Here is a 13,721-nt window from a genome sequence, read left to right as displayed (position 1 = left end):
CCCTCCCCCTCTTCTACTTTCTGTTCCCTGCCTTCCTTCCTTTTCCTTTCCTTTCTCTTCCTCCCCCTCCCCCTCATCTTCCCCCCCCCCCCTTTTTCTCTTCCCCCCCCCCTTCCCCTTCCCCTCCCCCCCTCCCCAGCCCCCCACCCCCCCCCCCTTTTCTCTTCCCCCCCCCTTCCCTCCCCCCCTCCCCTGCCCCCCCCCCCCCTTTTCTCTCCCCCCCCCCCCCCTCCCCCCCCTCCCTCTCACCAACCAGGGTTTTAATATACTTCCCATTTCTATGTTGATTCTCCAGCTTTCTGAACCACATCTGATCCATATTTACCACCAGTTACTGCCCCCCATTATTGTAGGCGGACCAGGTAGGATACAGCTTTTGGATTCTCCATGTACTACTTTAATTATCCATATGTATGCACATCCTTACATATATATATATCTTCATGATTTACAGGATACACATTTGGCCCCAGTGTGACCTCAGATCTAAACTGTCATATGCCCGCTAACCTTGGGCCTTTCTTCCTACTGGAAGGAAGAATAAAACCACCCTATATATTATACGTCTCTACTTCCACCTTGACAGTGGCTATGTGAATACTCCTGCTATACTCCACTAAAGTTCTACACACCACGACCAGGGAGCGTGTCCGATGGGCAGTACGTCAACATATCTATGTTTCTTTTAATTCGTCCTGGAATGCACAACCTATATCCGTAGATACCAATGTAAGTGTAAACAGAGAAATGAATGTGTATGTATACAGACTCATACAACTATAGATTTTGTATTTACGTTCCTTTATTGTGCACTCATTATGTCTATGTTATACATATTATTTCCCATATAGAAAATTCTTGTTGCAAAACCCTACAATCACCCCTGAAGAAGGAGGGCATAAGTAACTCCGAAACGCGTCGGGTGCACATGTATTGGTATCAACTTCTATATTTATGGAAATGCATTCCTTGTTTTTAACTTTATAACTATGTGATTCACTTGATTATTTTTTGTAACTAATAAACTGTTATCTACTTTACATACCTTTTTTAAAATTTTTTTAAAATATTTTCTTTAAAAAATGTGCCTTTAAAGTCCGCTAGGGGAACTTCTTTTGTTCTAAACTCGAATTTAGGATGTGGCACAACAAGTAGATAATTGATCGATCAAATATTTTGTTCCAAGGGTGAGAGAGGGGAGGGAAAGAGGTGAGGGCAAAGTAGGAGGATAGGGGAGGGAGGGGGGAGAGGAAAGAAAGAGAGGAGGGGGAAAGGAAAAAAGGGGGAGGGGGAAAGAAGGGGTGGGGCAGGGAAGGAAGCATAGGAGGGGGGAGGGAAAGGAAAGGGGGAGGTGAAGGGGGAAGGGAGGGGGAAAAAAAGGGGGGGAGGGTGGGGAGAAAGGGAAGGGGGGGAAAGATGGGAAAGGAGAGAGAGGGAGGGGGGAAGGAAGGAGGGGGGGGATTAGGGAGAAAAGGGGGGAAAGGGGAAAAAAAGAAGGAAGTGCCACAATGACCCACAATACGTCCAATTGATCAAAGATAATAAACATATATAAAGGTATATAGGAATGCTGGAACTCACCAGATATTTAATTGTTCGATTGTAATTGCATGGGCTGTATGTACCAGGTACGGTGTATGCCGATGATGATAAAGTAAAGATACTCCCAGAGTCAAATAGTTGACACTTGAGCTTAGGGATGCAGCGAGTCTCACACTTGCTGTATAAGATCCCAGTGACAAGCAGTCTGTGAAATATAATGGTACAAGAGATCAAAACACTGAAGGTTGGGAGCCAGGAGGGGCAAGGGAGGGAGAATAGAGTGAGAGAGGAGAGGAGTGAAGATGGTATGGAGGATGTAAGGGAGAAGGAGGCACATCCTATACCCCTCTCCAAGACACACTAACCTTCAGATGAGACGATCTACCACGGCAGCCAGCAAGAAGAGTCTATTAAAGCTCACACAGCGGTCCTTTATAGACCGCTGTATCAGCTCCCCAACCCTGTCGGCGCCAGATAAAGCCGCTGTGGGCGACGTCTGACATCACAGGGTCTGTTTACCTGCACTGCGCAGGTGCACAAAACTGTGCTACTGTGCAAGCATGTGCTGATGCAACCTAAGGACCGAAGGGTTTCAGGGCAATACAGTGCAAGCAGGGATAGAGGCTTCCTGCCAGGGTAAACACATGTCCACCGGTGGGAGAAGGGGCCAGGGTGCCTGCAGAGTACAGCACCGCTGAGGACCAGGGTACAGCGAGTCTCCTTAACAGCAAGGCAATGTATTAAACCAATTATATAAAGAACCTAATAAAAACTGTAAAGGGTAATTGTATAGACTTCTGGGGATATATCACCCAGCAAGTCACTGACCCTAACACATGAGTTTGAATACATGATATAGATGAAGTGACATTGTGCGACCTCGGACCATAATGAGGCAAATGATAATGGAAGGTGAAAAAAGGGGGGAGGGAAGGGGGGAAATTAGACAGAGGGAAAAGGAGGGGTATTGTTAGAGGGATGGAAAGATTCACAAAAATGGTTTGTACGACACCATTTCATTAAGACCGGGGGGACGAGTAGCATTGAGCCGCTCTATCCATAATGTTTCCCTCTGCAGGATTGTGCGGTCCCAAACCCCCCACCCTGGGGTTGGGTTACACCACCTCCAGGACTGAAAACTGTACAACAGAAGTGTCATATCTGTGATGGAGTCCAATATGTCTACCAATCGTAGTCAGTTTACCACTCTCGGAATAATAGAGGTGGTCACCAATCCTCTGCCTGAGTTCTGGTGGTCTTTCCAACATAAAAGGCCTTGCCTTGAAGCAACGAGGATTCCTCGTCGGTCAATCGGTAGGGAGTGAGGTTTATGATGTTGAGGTTGGTGTCACATTGGAGATCCCTCCTGACGCCCTGCTCGCGGCAGTTGATATTGAGGCGCTTTACTCCACTATCCTCCATGAGTGGGGCATATGGATGGCTGAATCCTTTCTTTTCGTGCAAGATACCACCACATGGCCTCTCAAGCAGTTTATTCTTGCACTACTACAATTTATTCTGACTAAAAATTACTTCACCTTCAATGACCAGCTGTACCTGCAGACCCAGGGAGTCACCATGGGAACTTCCTGTGCTCCAGTTTATGCAAATCTTTACCTAGGTGGTTGGGAGAGGCACGTCCACTTGGATGATAGATATGCAGACTATCTTGAAGACACCCTGCTTTGGTATTGTTTTATAGATGATCTATTCTTGGTATGGACTAGGTCGAAGGACAAACTTTTGGACTTCCTCCATATGTTGGACGACAATTACCTCAACCTAAAATTCACCTTCAAAATCGACACTGATCAGATTTCATTCCTAGATCTTAATATCATAAAAACAACAAGATGGCTCCCTGGGTACGGATCTGTACCGCAAACCCACGGCTGGCAATACCCTATTATAAGCCACCAGTGCTCACCCTAAATCACTGGTACACAGTATACCATATGCACAATATCTGCGTTTGCGCAGAAATTTTACGCTTGAAAGTGACTTTAGAACTCAGGCCAAGGCGTTACGTGAATGACTCTAATGCCCTGTACACACGGTCGGACATTGATCGGACATTCCAACAACAAAATCCTAGGATTTTTTCCGACGGATGTTGGCTCAAACTTGTCTTGCATACACACGGTCACACAAAGTTGTTGGAAAATCCGATCGTTCTGAACGCGGTGACGTAAAACACGTACGTCGGGACTATAAACGAGGCAGTAGCCAATAGCTTTCATCTCTTAATTTATTCTGAGCATGCATGGCACTTTGTGCGTCAGATTTGTGTACACACGATCGGAATTTCCGACAACAGATTTTGTTGTCGGAAAATTTTATAGCAAGCTCTCAAACTTTGTGTGTCGGAAATTCCTATGGAAAATGTGTGATGGAGCCTACACACGGTCGGAATTTCTGACAACAAGGTCGGTGACGAGTATTGAGGCAGACTAACCCTTGGACCATATCGATTAGCCAGTGTACTTATCACATGTGCGGCTGGGTAGCCGCATTTTGCCTTTCCCCCCCTCTTTTTCGGGGGGATGGTGACTGTGGCTTTTGGTTCAGACCTGCCCTCTCCCCCTGGATTTGTATTATGTACCTCTTGTTGAGGTGCAGTAACATCTCCAGGTTCATTCCATCTGCCTGATTCAGCCCTTACAGCGTTTCACATGCTGTACACAAAAGGGACCACTGGGGGGAGCTCGCGGTTCTGTTACCTTTTAGAGCTACGCTCCCTCCACACGCCGTGGCCATGACAGAGGGCCGATTTTGCCACTACGCATGCGCGGCGTGATGTGAGTGCAGTCTCGTCCGGCCGAATCAGGTGATGCACGGGCTGCACACCTGATTGGGACGTGTATTTAAGGCTATCAGTATAGCCTTATACCACGCCACCACCTCCTATGGCGCTCAAGCCCTTGGACGCTATTGTCACTACTACAAGCTGTCCGGTAAGAACATAAACTCTCTATGACTGTACCCTGCCTATGTGGGTGGATTGATTATTTGATACCCCTTTTGTTTTGTTTACTTTCTATCTAGATGGCGCTTCTGGCACCTCACTAATTAGCTGCTTTCCTGGGTCTTATCAGAGCTCCATTGCAGTCCTGCTAGTGAAGCTTTGTCTGGGGCTAGGTTTACAAGGAATCAGCTTTTTGTATACTGGCTATAGAAACTGCTCAACCTGTATCACCCTACAAGGTAGGAGCAGTACCATTTATAGCGTTCTGGCCTTATTGGTTAATGTTTATAGCTCTTGATTAATGGATATAATCTTGCCATCAGACTTACCAGTGTGTTGGTATACTTTCAGGGAGCTGGTATGTATACTGGCTTATCTAACACTATTTATATTCTCTAGATCAGAATCTTTGTAAGCACTTTGGCCATTGGAGGCACAACCCTGGAGTTTATGTGTCTCAACTATTTACAGCTCCTACCTGGCTTGAAGATAGATTCAACTATCCTAGCCGGTATATCATTATATATTGTTTCTATTTCACCCATCTGCCCCTTTTTCTTTCACTGACTATTTTCTTCTTTCTCCCTCCCCCCCCGGCTCCCCCCCCTCCCCCCTGGCTTCCCCCCCTCCCCCCCTTTTCCCTTCCTTCCTCCCCCCCTTCCCCCCTCCCTCTTTTTACCTCCACTCACACTTTGAGGTACAGCCCTGCTGTTATGACTTATATATAGTTGCTGACTACCCTTTCTCAGACAGCTGGGACTCTCCAGTCTACTATTCCTCTGGACTGTATTGGTGCTATCAATTCTCTACTAGACACGTCCCCGCATGTGATTATATGTCACCATATGCATGTTGATATTTGGGCCCTTGGGTTTGCTTCCTCATGGTACTCAGCGCCTTTGATTGAGACGCATTATTGTCCTTTTTTCTGTTGGCTAATATAAGGATATTAACATGTTATTTTTTGTTTTGGTGTATGTCTTCTCTCTTATTTTTTTCCCTATTATAGGTAACTCAAACAAGCCCCTGAAGAAGCATTCAAATTGCGAAACATGTAGAGCTGTATCAGTTTGAGGTCTTTTTATCAGAAATAGAGGGGTGTTATCCCCTCCTTATGCGTAGGGGTTACCCCCCGATCTATTTCCATTATTGATGTGGTAGCACCTATTACCCCCCTTTTTTTGCAATGTTTTGCAATTTTAAAAATGTTTATGTTTGTTGCTTTTTATGTATCTCTTTATATAAATAAAAGTTGTATTCAAGTTTATGATTGGTGCCTACAAAGTCCATGTCTTTCACTCCTTTGGGTGTACCCTTTCCAATATTTATAGTTTAGGACGTTGGCACTGCCCTATATATGAGATCTCCACAGTCCATCCTGTGATGAGATCTAAAAATCCCCCATTTTCTCAGTATTGATTGGGTGGTAGCACCCGCCTGTTGCCCTATGATGTCTTAACCCTTTCCTTTTGACTGCTCATTTTTGAGCGAATTATGTACTCTAGCATTATTTGCTCAATATTTCAGTGTGACATTTGAGCTTCCTGTACAAATTGACCCGTTGACCCCTCCATCTACAGTGCATTTTTTTGCGAGTTATTGTTGTGTCAGGTTAGTTCCTGTCCAATAGGATGACAGTGGACTTTGTAGGAGATGCCTGGTCTGGGTATATGAGTGAACTGCATAATAACTGTAATACCTCTACCAGAGATGATCTAGCACTTAATCAATATCCTGCTAAAGCCAGAAGACTTCTCAAAAAGAAGTCTAATCTATATTGGCATATTGAATTTTTTCAACAGTACATACTAGACAATATTTGTCCTACGGGACTTAGGATACAAATATTCTCTTCTTTTAAGAATGTGACTCCAGAATTAAAATGGTTATGGGAACAAGAACTTACCAAATGTAGTATTGAACTAATCAGACTTTTAGTTGCTCAATACAGAACGGACCTAACGGCCCTAGATCAGGAACTCATCTCCCTACAGGTACAACAAGATCTAGTAAAAGGCCATGCTCAGTTTGACAAGAAGTGGCAGGAATTGAAAGAATATCTGAACAGACTTAATAAGGATATTATATCAAAAAAACAAACTAAAATGTTCAGGAACAAAACGGCCTTCGTGGAAGGTTATGCATATCGATGGCATTTGATGCCACAGAACAAAAGAACGAGGCGGGGCTTAAAGACTAGCCATAATGGCCCAAATTACTCTTCTAGGGAAGAGGATACCGAGTCCAACTCCTCTTTTGCTTCCTCTTCTACACGACCCTTTTCTCAATCTACTAATACACATCCTAATTCTTACTCTGGCCCACGTAAAAGAGGGTTGGGAGGGAATCAACCGCATACCCCGCACCCCAAAAAACGACCAGATGAAATCACGAAGCAACACTCACCAAGGGCTAAAACACAGTCTCAATGCCCACCTCCGGGCCCCAATGTAGGGGCCACGGATGGTACTCACTCAACCACACATTTGGGCCATCTAGCCACACAGGCACTTATGTTGCTACAAAATACATCAGGTTCTAATGCCAATTCTGCTCCTAACAATGGTTCAAATGGCCCAAACATGATGACACGATATACCACTAACATGGCTTCACTTCCATCAAGCACTATAACATCACCAATGTTCCCTACTAAACAAAGCACCTTGGATGAGCATGTGACTCCTGTACCATCACCTTCCTCAAATTTTCCCTCACTTCTGACTCCGTCCCTTCCCAGGTAGAACTTGATATTATTAATCTCACCTCGTATTCCTTTTCTCAAGCGGATTTTAACCTCTTGGTCTGAGTTTCTGTCCCACTTCACAAATGGACAAATATGACACCATCAAAGACTTATATCTTTTCTGTAGAAAACTAACTTATAAATATCTTTTTGATGATCAATACATACGCTCTGAACGAGACAAGGAACTTTCTGAAAGTATTAAACACTTTACCATGGAGGAATTTAGGGCTTTTAGAGACCTCATTATCCTCTTAGAGGAGAATGAGGGATCTGAGTCTCTAACAATCACTACTGATACTACACACAAAGCTGCTCTACCATACCAAAGGTCCACAAGAGCCTGGAAGCCCCCCTGGCCAACCCATTGTCTCGGAAATAGGCTCATTGACTGAGAATGCAAGCAAATTTGTTGATTTCTTTCTGACCCCCCCATGTCCTACGATTACCTTCGTATGTCCGGGATACTCTAGACCTCCTTAAACAAATTGAGGGGGTGACGGTCCCTCCCAACGCCCTGCTCGTGACTTTGGATGTGGAGGCTTTGTATTCCAGCATCCCTCACGAGCAGGGTGTCGGAATGGCCCGTTCATTCCTCATGGAGGAAGACCACCACTTATGGCCCTTCAATGAATTTGTGTTGAAACTACTCCTTTTCATACTGACACATAACTGTTTTATGTTTAATGGTTCCTACTACCTCCAGGTACAGGGGTGGCCATGGGCACTTGCTGTGCCCCGGCCTATGCCAGCCTGTACCTGGGGGGGTGGGAACGCTATGTTTTTTCAAATGATCAATTTAGTAGCCACACCAATGAGGTGTTGGTGTGGCTAAGATACATTGACGATATTTTTATTATTTGGACTGGGTCCCAACATACATTGGCTTCTTTTGTAGACAACCTCAATAATAACACTTTTAACCTAAAGTTTACCTATAACAGTGAACTACACAAGATCTCTTTTCTAGACTTGACGATTTACAAAGATGCCAATTCTTGCCTGGCCTCCACACTTTATCGCAAAGAGACGGCAGGAAACACGATATTGCATGCTTCTAGTGCCCACCCCTCCACTTTGGTACGAAGTATCCCCTATGCACATTATATTCGGCTTAGGAGGAACTGTACCACTGACAGCGACTTTAAACATCATGCAGACCTACTTAGGGAACGCCTCCTCAAACGGGGATACTCCAAGTCCCTACTTCGTAAAGCCTTTAATAAAGCCTGTGACCAATCCAGAAATACACTGCTCTTTTCTAATAAAACTAGGATGGAGGAACATTCAACGGTCAAATTTATTACACAATACTCGCATCAACAGTACCAATTACGCAATATACTGCAGCAACATTGGCACATCCTATCTGAGGACCCCATCTTAAGGAAACATGTCAGTGATCACCCAGAGATTGTGTTCAAAAGAGCACCCTCCCTGCGTGATAAGCTGACTAGTAGCCATTTTGTCCCTTCACAGGCTCATACGATTAACCGAGTGGGTATGTACACTTGTGGGCACTGTTCCTTCTGCCCCTGGATATCCACAGGTCTCAGATTCCAAATACCGAATGGCGAGACATTTTGTCCATGCTTTCGGGCTGACTGTAATACCCAGGGTGTGATATATCTGATGACCTGCAAGTGTGGGATATTTTATGTTGGCAAGACCATCCGCCATTTCTGGCAAAGGAGACGTGACCACGTTTATTATTCAGCGAATGGGAAGATGCTCAGTCCCATTAGTAGAAATCTTGATTTGTGCCATAGATTTGACACTTCTGTTGTGACCTTTATTGTGTTAGCAGTTATCTCACAAGACTCAAGGGGTGGTGACTGGGACAGGAGAATACTCCAACAGGAGGCAAGGTGGATTGAACGCCTGAATGCCACATGTTGGCCAGGCATTAATGAAGTATGATCTTATAAATCCTTTCTTGGATAAAAACTTTAGGTTGACCTATACGATGACGTAATAACGTTTAATGGTTTCTAGTGATTAGCTAGCACGATTATTGCCTTCGGTATATCTACACTATAGCTATTACCATCAATATACATGTCCCCTTTCCCTCCTTATGTTGGAGACCCTCCTGTCCCCTGCCCCGCCCACTGTAGTTTTTTCCCCCCCTTTCTTGGACAACTATGGAGAGCTTTATTTCTGTGACTGTACTTTATGGTTATTCAGTGACTTTCTCGATTTAGAGTGCTGTGTAATTACAGGAAGTTTCAATCAATTTTTAATCACACTGTTGCTTGCAAAATGTATATGCATGTTTCTACTTAATTAATCTCAACTGTAGATTTATATATTTCTGACATATATGCACCATGAAGGAGTACATTCCCTTCATGGTAGTTAACATGTTTACTTATGCTCACTGGCCTTGCGCCTCAGGCCGGTAATGAGTATTGAGGCAGACTAACCCTTGGACCATATCGATTTGCCGGTGTACTTATCACATGTGCGGCTGGGTAGCCGCATTTTGCCTTCCCCCCCCCCTCTTTTTCGAGGGATAGTGACTGTGGCTTTTGGTTCAGACCTCCCCTCTCCCCCTGGATTTGTATTATGTACCTCTTGTTGAGGTGCAGTAACATCTCCAGGTTCATTCCATCTGCCTAATTCAGCCCCTACAGCGTTTCACATGCTGTACACAAAAGGGACCACTGGGGGGAGCTCGCGGTTCTGTTACCTTTTAGAGCTGCGCTCCCTCCACACGTCGTGGCCATGATAGAGGGTCGATTTGGCCACTGCGCATGCGCGGCGTGATGTGAGTGCGTGCGCAGTCTCGTCCGGCCGAATAAGGTGATGCACGGGCTGCACACCTGATTGGGACGTGTATTTAAGGCTATCAGTATAGCCTTATACCACGCCACTACCTCCTATGGCGCTCAAGCCCTTGGACACTATTGTCACTACTACAAGCTGTCCGGTAAGAACATAAACTCTCTATGACTGTACCCTGCCTATGTGGGTGGATTGATTATTTGATACCCCCTTTTGTTTACTTTCTATCTAGATGGCGCTTCTGGCACCTCACTAATTAGCTGCTTTCCTGGGTCTTATCAGAGCTCCATTGCAGTCCTGTTAGTGAAGCTTTGTCTGGGGCTAGGTTTACAAGGAATCGGCTTTTTGTATACTGGCTACAGAAACCGCTCAACCTGTATCACCCTACAAGGTAGGAGCAGTACCATTTATAGCGTTCTGGCCTTATTGGTTAATGTTTATAGCTCTTGATTAATGGATATAATCTTGCCATCAGACTTACCAGTGTGTTGGTATACTTTCAGGGAGCTGGTATGTATACTGGCTTATCTAACACTATTTATATTCTCTAGATCAGAATCTTTGTAAGCACCTTGGCCATTGGAGGCACAACCCTGGAGTTTATGTGTCTCAACTATTTACAGCTCCTACCTGGCTTGAAGATAGATTCAACTATCCTAGCCAGTATATCATTATATATTGTTTCTATTTCACCCATCTGCCCCTTTTTCTTTCACTGACTATTTTCTTCTTTGTCCCTCCCCAGCCCGTCCCCCCCCCTCCTCTTCCCCCCCCCTTTCCCTTCCTTCCTCCCCCCCTCCCTCTTTTTACCTCCACTCACACTTTGAGGTACAGCCCTGCTGTTATGACTTATATATAGTTGCTGACTACCCTTTCTCGGACAGCTGGGACTCTCCAGTTTACTATTCCTCTGGACTGTATTGGTGCTATCAATTCTCTACTAGACACGTCCCCGCATGTGATTATATGTCACCATATGCATGTTGATATTTGGGCCCTTGGGTTTGCTTCCTCATGGTACTCAGCGCCTTTGATTGAGACGCATTATTGTCCTTTTTTCTGTTGGCTAATATAAGTATTCTCTCTTATTTTTTTCCCTATTATAGGTAACTCAAACAAACTCCTGAAGAAGCATTCAAATTGTGAAACATGTAGAGCTATATCAGTTTGAGGTCTTTTTATTAGAAATAGAGGGGTGTGAACCCCTCCTTATGCGTAGGGGTCACCCCCCGATCTATTTCCATTATCGATGTGGTAGCACCTATTACCCCCCTTTTTTTGCAATGTTTTGCAATTTTAAAAATGTTTATGTTTGTTGCTTTTTATGTATCTCTTTATATAAATAAAAGTTGTATTCAATTTTATGATTGGTGCCTACAAAGTCTATGTCTTTCACTCCTTTGGGTGTACCCTTTCCAAGGTCCTATCACACATTTTCCATCAGAAAATCCTATCGTGTGTACAGGGCATTACTGCGAGGATACCCTCCTACCAATCTGAGAAAGGCTTTCAATAAAACCTCTTTGCGCTCCCGAAACTCCTTACTATTTAATCGCAAAAACCCCCCCTCCTCAAATGATCCTGTAAGGTTTATTACCATGTATTCTGCTCACCATAATGTACTATTCTTTCCAACAACTGGCATTTACTTGCAGAGCACCATATCTTGGGCAAACATGTATGGCCTGCCCAGAGTACAGAGCAGCCACCCTATTCCATCACATTCTGCAGGTGTTATCTCCCAGCCCACTCCCCAAAGCTCAGCTGTCTGGGCCTTTTCAGACATATCAAATGTGGCAAAAACACCATTCATTTGGGTACCACATGCTTAACAAGGCATTTAACGTCCAACCACTCAGCCTCTTGACAAGAGCACCTAAATGCCACACAAAAGGGGCACAAATCTGTCCCTCCTCCTCCTCTTTACCCACTTCAGTCTGCCCCTGCGATACCGAGTCATTACCTTTCAGCAGCCTCCACTGACAGGGATGATGGTATAGCACAGGGTGTCCCAGGTCCTAGCAGCACATCTGCCAGCAGCACACCAACAGCTGTAGACTGTAGCTGGCAATTTCTCTGCCTCATCTGCTGCAGTGGAAAAAAAAAAGTCCCTGCCACTCACATGCCCTATGCCTGAATGCAAGCTTGTCAAAGCTGTTAGGTCTCCAACTTCTGCCTTTCAGCCTGGTGGATTCTGTCCCCTTCCGTAAATTTGCACAATGTGCTGTACCACAATGGCAGGTTCCCAGTCGCTACTACAGTTCAAGTAAAGCCGTTCCATCTCTCTACCATCACATGGAAGGGAATGTTCTGGCATCGTTGGGCAAGGTAGTCAGCCGTAAAATCCATCTTACTGCTGACACGTGGTCCAGCAAGCATGGGTAGGGAGGATATATTTGGTTCACAACTCAAAAGGATGCAACTCAAAAGGATGCAGGACAGGGCTTGGTGCTACAACTTTTTGTGCCCTCACATCTCCATACAGCTGGTGGTTAGGGATGGGCTTTATGTTTGGGTCGAACATGAGTTCGACTCGAACATTGGTTGTTCGCCCGTTCGCCGAACATCAAACAATTTAGGGTGTTTGCGGCAAATTGGAAAGCCGCAGAACACCCTTTGAAAGTCTATGGGAGAAATCAAAAGTGCTAATTTTAAAGGCTTATATGCATGGTATTGTTATAAAAAGTGTTTGGGGATTTGGGTCCTGCCCCAGGGGACATGTATCAATGCAAAAAAAAGTTTTAAAAATGGTCCTTTTTTCGGGAGCAGTGATTTTAATAATGCTTAAAGTGAAACAATAAAAGTGTAATATTCCTTTAAATTTCGTACCTGGGGGATGTCTATAGTATGCCTTTAAAGAGGCGCATGTTTCCCATATTTAGAACAGTCTGACAGCAAAATTACATTTCTAAAGGAAAAAAAGTCATGTAAAACTACTATCGCTACTATCACTACTACCTGGGGGGTGTCTATAGTATGCCTGTAAAGGGGCGCATGTTTCCCGTGTATAGAACAGTCTGACAGCAAAATTACATTTCTAAAGGAAAAAAAGTCATGTAAAACTACTATCACTACTAATTACTGTAAAACTACTATTGTTAGTGCCGGCTATAATAAATTGTCGGTCCGGCAATACACATAAAAGTTCATTGATAAAAATGGCATGGGATTCCCCCACAGGGGAACCCCGAACCAAAATTTTAAAAAAATGCGTGGGGGGTCAACCTAAATTCCAAACCAGGCCCTTCAGGTCTGGTATGGATATTAAGGGGAACCCCGCACCAAAATAAAAAAAAATGGCATGGGTCCCCCCAAAAATCCATACCAGACCCTTATCCGAGCATGCAACCAGGCAGGCCGCAGGAAAAGAGGGGTGGACGAGAGAGTGTCCCCCTCCTGAACCGTACCAGGCCACATGCCCTCAACATTGGGAGGGTGTTTTGGGTTAGCCCCCCAAAGCACCTTGTCCCCATGTTGATGAGGAGAAGGGCCTCATCCCCACAACCCTTGCCCGGTGGTTGTGGGGCTCTGTGGGCGGGGGGCTTATCAGAATCTGAAAGCCCCCTTTAACAAGGGGACCCCCAGATCCTGCCCTCCCATGTGAATTGGTAATAGGGTACAAATGTACCCCTACCATTTCCCCCAATTTTTTTTAAAAAGGTTAAAAAACACAAGAAACGG

The sequence above is a fragment of the Aquarana catesbeiana genome, linkage group LG03 (genome assembly GCF_042186555.1).
Source record: "Aquarana catesbeiana isolate 2022-GZ linkage group LG03, ASM4218655v1, whole genome shotgun sequence".
Lineage (NCBI taxonomy): Eukaryota > Metazoa > Chordata > Amphibia > Anura > Ranidae > Aquarana > Aquarana catesbeiana.
This window is presented reverse-complemented; position numbering follows the sequence as displayed.